The following is a 7,928-nucleotide window of genomic DNA, read 5'->3' as shown; positions in this document are numbered from 1 at the left end:
CAAACAAATTTGACTAAAATTGTACTTATAGAAGTTAACACTATCTTTATTTGTGCATATGTGTACTTTAGTAGTGAATATGCTTGTATTATTCCTTATCTGAATACTTTGATTACGATGTGCAAGTGATGCTACTTTATTTTGAAGCTATCTAATAGCACTTCATAACACAAGATTTGAATGCACAGGTAGAGAGAAACCAAAAAAAATGCTGCTTGCATAGTATACTGAATCAATAATTTGAATTTCGACTGATTGACTTGGAATGTTTTATTCTTGAGAATTTGTTGACTTGGTACGTCATGGTATGGTGCAGGTGTTCTGATGCCAATCTTATTGTTATACCTGTTGAGATTGAGACACCCGACCACCACTACTACCATGTACGTATGCAACTCCAGCTATTTACTGGCCTTTGTGTGTTAATCAAGTTTGAAACATATGAAGATTGTTTATTTATTCTTTTGTTTCGTTCAGCCGGCGTTTTTCACCACAAGGCAAATAAAGCCATTTGAAGAACTTACATGGGTAGGTGGTATACTTCATGCAGTAAGCCAATTTACATTAATTTAAGCTCCATTGTGCCGCATCAGTCGTACACTAGTGAATCTAAGGACCAAGATATGGGCCAAACTGTTTCTAATATGCTGACAGGATTCTGTTCAATCTTATGTTTAAGACTTCTAGACCTTATGTTCAATTGTGTCTCTGCAAATCCATCAATAGTTTTGTCAAGCTACCGTTCCTTGTTTGTTTAGTGAAATCTTCTTGCCTAGATTATTGCCTACTTTTAAGTTATACGTCAAAATGCATAATCTTCTTTTGTGCACATGTTGACCACAGGACTATGGACTTGACTTTGACGATGTCAACCACCCTGTTGAGGCATCCAAATGTTGTTGCGGAAGCGAGTTTTGCCAGGACAAAAGGAACATCTGAAGTAGGTGCCTCAACCTCTTTTTCTATGGTGCACTTAATAGTTACAGATGCTGATTTCTCAATATTCTCTACCAATTCCTCCATTTTGTTATAACAGTCGTCTTGGAAAGTCTCAGATTTTAAATAAATTTCCATTGAGGGAATCAAGTGTGTAGTGTTTCCCTACCCTTATTGGCCTACTATATTGCTTTGGTAGATGCTGCGTGATTTAATGATAGATATGCTGAGTGGCATGTCTCGTAATAGCATATCTATGGTTATCCCTCTCTTTTTTTTTATGATTTAGTGTTTCTTTATCTATGCACATGGGAGCTAATGATAGATATGTGGATATACGGAGAGTATGTGTAATCAACTTTAGCAGAAGAACTAGCATATGCCCTCTGCTCATTTATATACTCCTCAATATAATGACAGTTCCTTGGTACTCCCTCCGTAAACTAATATAAGAGTGTTTAGATCACTAAAATAGTGATCTAAATATGGAAAATGTAGGATGATAATATTATGTTGTTGTTTTTTTATTGATCTGACCCAGGTGTGGGATATATATAGAGTACAATATGTGAGAGAGACTTGGTGTAGGGGACAAGTCGTACATGGTTTAAACCAATCCTATCTCTAACTCCTAATCTCTAACTTAAACATAATTATACTTTTAACATTCCCCCTCAGTCGTAGCGGGAGTGAAGCGGACGATGACAACTGAATTTGAACTCTTGTGCTTTCGTCGTCTTCTCCGCCGCGCCATCATCACTACGTCTCTGGTGGGTCGACACCTAGGGCGGTGACTGCGTCCCCTTCTGGTGCCTCCCTTGTCTCTCCTCTATTCCCTCCTGCAGTCACAGCGGGAGTGGCGTGGATGCTGGTGACGACGCGGACGCTATTGACTGGAGTTGTCGCTGATGTGTTGCTGTAGACGTGGTCGTGTGTGTCGATGTCGGTGTAGCCGATCATGATGTAGCCGTGGTCGAGGTAGTCGTGGTCAATGAAGTAGTCGTCATGGATGATAAAGCCGCACAAAGCCGGAGGCGCAAAAAAAATGCTCTATGTTGTAGAGGACGGAGCTGCAGTCGTGGACGATGCACCCTGCGGATGTCAGAGGGTGCCGTCAGCGATGAGTCCACCAGTTTTGCCAGGACCAGAGGAAACTCATCGAGCACACATCAGTTTTGTCAGAACCGTGCGGCCGTGTAGGGTCGTCACTGTAGTGACGCCATGTCGATGCAGTCGTGCCGTCGTGGATGACGCGGTCGATGCCGTCGTCGTGACGTGGTCATTGCCGTCGTCGTGGTGGCGTCTTGCAGAAAAGTCTGTCAGAGGACGCTAGGTGTCCATCTCATGGACAAAGCAGTGGCGGTGTGTTGACGAAGGTGTTGATGAAGACCACGTTAATGAAGACCTTGACGATGAAGTGTCGGCGTTGGCGTAGCAGCGGCGTGTCGACGATGATGCGTCGCTTGAAGGCGTCCCTCCGCGGCGACGAAGTGTCGATGCCGTGTCTTGCCGGAGAAGTTAAGAAGGATTGCATCTCTCTCCACACCGGCCTGGCATGTGGATGATGCAAGTCGTGATCGCTTCTTGTAGATGCACTCGACGAAGATTTTTTTTTGTTGGGCGCGATGTACCCGTAGATGTACAGCTAGCTTGGTGTCGCGGCATGAGGTTTGGTGCAGAAGCTTGGTGCAGCGGTTTGTGGACGTGGCTCGAAGATTGCGTGGGCGACAGTGCAGTCGGTGCAGGTCAACCGGCTCGATGCAGAAGTAGCGGGTCAATGTCGATGTAGACGAGTTCGGCCGGTGCGTCGTAGTCACGTACGCGTACAAGACGGCTGATGTGTGCCGTAGTCGCGTAGACGGAAAACTGAATGGAAGTGCACCATCAAATAGTGGAGTCCGTGTGTAGTCCGTGACGAGGCTGGTGAACCTGCATGGAGACTTGAACATGGACGATCGTTAATTATATTTGCACTTGGCTCGTTTTTGCTCACGTACTGCCAACACGCATGGACGGCATGTTCCTCTTGTTTTGGGTGGATCGGGAAGCCGCCGCCCTCCCGGTGCCGGTGCATGGTCCCTCCTGATGCCCGGAGACAGCCCGTGAAGTACATCGGGCGCCGTCGGCGTGGAGATCGCCTGCATGAGCAACGCGCTGATCGGATTGTACGTGTGGCAGCTGGGCAGTTTAGCGATGTAGAGCCCAAGCCTGCCGCGCCGCATGAGTGTGCCGCTTCCTGGTTTATCGGCGACGGCTTGATCAGATCGACGAAGAAGTCCATGCAGATGCAGCCGCCGGGAGATCCGTGTATGCGATCCGGATGGATGCCTACGCCGGACGTATTGCATCTAGGGATCGCCGGATTCTTTTGGTGGTTAATGGAAAAACTGATCTAATGAGAATTTCTAAACCTGAAATTGATCTACTGATGAAGAACTTGAAAATTGGATCTAAACTACGAGACCAATCTAACCTTTGATTGATCGGGTGCCGCGCCCCCGAGGAGAAGAGATTAATCTCCCCGGGGGCGGCGCGCTGCAGAAGTGGTGAGAAGTCCTACGATCGGCGTCGTGAGACTAACCGCTCTAATACCATGTGGAAATTGTAGTATGACTAATGTTTGTTGTATTGACCTGACCCATGTGTAGGGTATATATAGAAGTACATGTGAGGGAGAGACTTGGTGTAGGGGAAAAGTCTTACATGGTTTAAACCAATCCTATCTCTAACTCCTAATCTCTAACTTAAACATAATTATACTTCTAACACTAAACACTTTTATATTAGTTTACAGAGGGAGTACATTTTTGGTGAAAAAAATACATTGGCTATGCCCATATGATGTTATGGCTGTACCAATTTAAAGCAACCAAATCATCATGAAAATTCAGTAGATAGACATAGAGGTGATTGAATTTGATCTTCAAACAGATATAGAATTTACCCTCCCCCAACATATATTTTTTAATAATGTCCAGAAACTTCTAAACTTGGTGAATGAAAAATTCCATCTGGTAAAGCAACTGAAATTTTTTCATCTGGTAAAGGAAATAGAATGTTTCACCAAAATAGCTTTTTCATCTGATATTTCAAGTGGCGCGATTTACCATTTAAGTTACATCAGCTGACCACAAATGTTGATATTCTCCTACAGGATCAAAATCCAGAGCCCTGGTGTAACTATGAGTACTGGTCAGGAGATAAAGCCACCAAGGAGATTCGAGATAACATATCATCTGCAATGTCGTCTTCATGCTTTGTCACCCACGGATCTGGATTGCCAGTTTCAGTGTTGTCAGACAGAGCTTGCTTCCAAGCAGTGCATTTTGGTTGTCCGTTCTTAATTTCCTTTTGATTTGGAAAGGTTTCTTGATTCCTTTCCTCAACGAGATATGTACGAAGTTTAAGTATGAATCTTTTTCGGACTTGTAACTTAAAAGTCTAGTGCATTTAATTAACAGGCCTTTGTTTGGCCTTTTGCTATCGATTCCTAGTTTCCTGCCCACCCAGAAGCAAAACCGCTAACAATCAACCAGCTCCCCAAGCTGAATCTCCTACAATAGATTCGAAAAATGGTATCTAGGGAACGCTCGATGTTGATGTTTTGCCAGTGAACATGCTCATTGCCGTTTGATTCTTGGCGCGGATTGCGTCCTGACGAATGTCCATCGCTTTTCTGCTACCGGTTCCCAGCTTCCATCCCACCTAGAAGCAAAAGCTCTAACAAACCTGCTTCCCAAGCTGATTCTCCTGGGATAGATTAACGGAAATGATATCTAGTGAACGTTCGCCGGGAATGTTTTCCTAGAGAACGTGATGGTTGTCATTCAATTTCTGGTATGAATTGCGGCGAAGCCTAGTACCTCAGCTTTTCATAGGGGGAGACTAGTATAGGATCAACACTTTAGATGAGATCGTAGGATTAACCCAAACATTTCATATTTAGACAATCCAAAAAAATCTGAAAAAATGTACAGCATACCTGCCCGGTATGCCTACAACTTCAAAAAATCAGCTCAAAACTCGATCTACAATTAGAGATTTGAAAAGGACAAATTTGACTATGAATAGTGTCAGCTTTGGGGTGAATAATATTTGACACTATTCACATTTGATTTTTTTTCGAGAACACCTCGAAAGGGGCAGGAGGTTCCTGCATTTCATTTAGAAGAAAAGAGTTGGACCAGTTTATAAGGAAAACCGGACCCGAAAACCTAACATTCACGGCTAATTAGGGATAACCGAAAGAAACACACGCCGACCCCAGGGCCGCGCTCCAGCCGGGCCGCCGGCTCTGTCACCCAAGCAACCCATAGCCGACACCCAACAACAACCAAGACCGAAGCCGCCGCTCCGGCATCCACGCCGACCCCGAGGCCGCGCACCAGGCGAGCCACCTGCTCTGCTGCCCAAGCAACCGGAGCCGACACCCTACAACCATCTCCGGAGCCGCCGCTCCGACGTACAGACAGAAACCCCACACACTGACCCCGAGGCCGTGCACCAGGCGAGTCGTCAGCTTCGTCACCCGAGCAACCAAAGCCGACACCCAACCACCGTATCCGGAGCCGCCGCTCCGACATCCACGCCGACCCCGAGGCTGCGCACCAGGCTGGCCAACAACACTGCCACCCACGTGACCAATGCCGGCACCCCTCCAAGACGACGAGATCTAGAGCCGCCGCTCCGACTTTCACGCCGGCCCCAAGGCCGTGCACCACCCGAGCCGATGAATCTCCCAGGCCAAGACCACTCCAGAACGATGCCTCCACGAAGGACCGCGACACCGGAGCGCCGCCATCATCCACTCCAAGAACTGGAGCAAGGGTTTCCCCCGGAGTGTGAGAGAAGAGGTTGAAGGCCCTCGAACGGCGACGCCTCCAAGAAGGTGTGCGGCGCCCATAGGCGTCGCCGCCGCCGGCTTCGGCCAAGGCCGGAGCAAGGCTTTCGCCCCGAGCAGGTAAAGGAAGCCCTTCCCTCGCACCGGCACACGAGAGCCACCGCCTGCCTGAACCACCACCAACGTCCAGAGCCCGGAGCCACCGATCAGAACAGCCTCGCCGCCGCCACCCGCACCACACAGAGTCGTCGACAAGGCTACCCCATCACCACTGTAGGAGCGAGAATTGGCCACGTCTGGTCAAATCTGAAGCCCCGCGCAACAGCAGCAACCAACCCTCCGGCCAGCACCAAGCGTCCCTGGCACGACCGACGGCCGACCGCAGTGCACCGACGCCCCCGAGCTCCAGCCATGGCGCTGCCCACACAACCACCACAGCCGTCGTTGCCAAAGAAGAGGTCCGGGGCCGCCGCCCCGGCGTCCAAGCACCACCCGCCATCACGCTCTCAGATTCGCCCCGCTGCAGCCGAAGCACATCCCCACACGCTCGCCCCACGTCGGCGGACCCTGCCCACGACCCCAGGAGGCAGATCCGCGCCGCCGGCCTCAAGAGCGCCCGCACCGCACCTCCATCGCAGCCACCCGAGAGCAGAAACACGCCCGCCCGCCTCCGAGGGCCACAGCCCGCACCTCCCGCGGCAGCCACCGCGAGGGACAACGGCGAGCAGCAGAAGCCGCCGCATCACGCAGCCACCACGCACAGATAGAGCCACCTGAGCGTCACCGGAGCTGCCGTTGACTTGCAGCACCCCAGCCCCGACCACCACCTGTGCACGTGGGGAAACAAATCCCGCCACCACCGGCCGCCTGGGGGCTTTGCCCGCTGGCGTGCGCCGGCGACGGCGAGGGGGTGGGAGGGGATGGGGAGTAGTGGTGGCGCCGGCGCTGGGGTCCGCCCGTGCCGCTCCTAGGAGTGACGCGGGGGCTGAACTTGTTTGGGTGGATTTACTGTGCCTGCACCACGGGGCAGTCACATTTGATTTTGTCTCCTTTAAGTGTAGTTCGAATTAGGAGCTGAAACTTTTTGAGCTTGTGCATCACACATGAATGTGTGTCTCCAAAAAAAATCAGAATTTTTAAACAGGTTTTGTATCTTCAGAAAATTAGATCTCATTGGTCTCACCTAAGGGCTGATCCTATACAAGTCTTCCCCGCTTTTCATACTCGTCTATAGCAAACTGACAATCGTCCTTCCCTTTTCCTCTTAAACAATACAAGGGAGGTGGACAAGGTGGGGGGTCTCAAACCCGAACCTCATGCAGGAGTGGCTGCACGCTTACCACTTCGACTGAAGCGGTTTTGTCAACACCTATGCTTAAACAACTTTATGTATTCGAAGATAAGTTATTATTTTTTCTTTTTCATTAAAAAAATCCAAAACCCCACCTTTTCCATGTTTGAACGAACAAAAATCCCTATTTTTTGGAGGGGATTTTTTTCTTCTAAACTTGCCACGTGCATTTTTTATTATAGGTATCATGGCAATTTATTTTGGTTTAAACCACGGCATTTTTTGTCTTCCAACACATGGCACTTTTTAGGTCTTTTCGTAATGCCCCCATGGCAAGCTTTGGGAACTTTAATCATTTACACATGGCAATTTTGGTTTTTTTTTACTTTCCCACATGGTAGTTTTATTATCAAGAGTATGACATTTTAATAATTAATAAGATGGCATTTTTATTATTAATTAAGATGATAGCATTTGTATTACTAAGCACATGGCATTTTATTATTATTAATAGGATGGAAGTTTTCACTATTAAGAGCATGGTATTTCTTTATATTAATAACACAAACTTATTTATCATTAAGAGGATGACCGTTTTATTATTAACATGATGGTAGTTTTATTATTTGAGAGCATGGGACTTTTATTATTCAGAGGGTGTCATTTTAATTATTAAGAGGATGGAATTTTGTTTTTCACAAAAACAAATCATGTTTGGACTATGGCAAATTCATTGGACATATCCAGCTAAAACATTTTTATAAAGTATACCATGACATTTTATATATATATATAATATAGCATGGCAGTTGTAATTTATGTTTTTCCTAAAAAAAATCTTTACTTGTATCAGATTTTTTA

At 47.4% G+C, this 7,928-nt stretch overlaps 2 pseudogenes; one reads left to right on the top strand and one right to left on the bottom strand.

Annotated features, from left to right (window-relative positions):
• Window positions 1–939, top strand: part of LOC119361232 — a 4,589-nt pseudogene extending 3,650 nt beyond the window's left edge.
• Window positions 940–5,272: 4,333 nt separating this feature from the next.
• Window positions 5,273–6,387, bottom strand: LOC119368445 (annotated as a pseudogene).
• Window positions 6,388–7,928: the final 1,541 nt, after the last annotated feature.

The sequence above is a fragment of the Triticum dicoccoides genome, chromosome 2B (assembly GCF_002162155.2).
Source record: "Triticum dicoccoides isolate Atlit2015 ecotype Zavitan chromosome 2B, WEW_v2.0, whole genome shotgun sequence".
Classification (NCBI taxonomy): Eukaryota; Viridiplantae; Streptophyta; class Magnoliopsida; order Poales; family Poaceae; genus Triticum; species Triticum dicoccoides.
The sequence above is the reverse complement of the archived record's forward strand: the minus strand, read 5'-3'. Positions and strand labels throughout refer to the sequence as shown.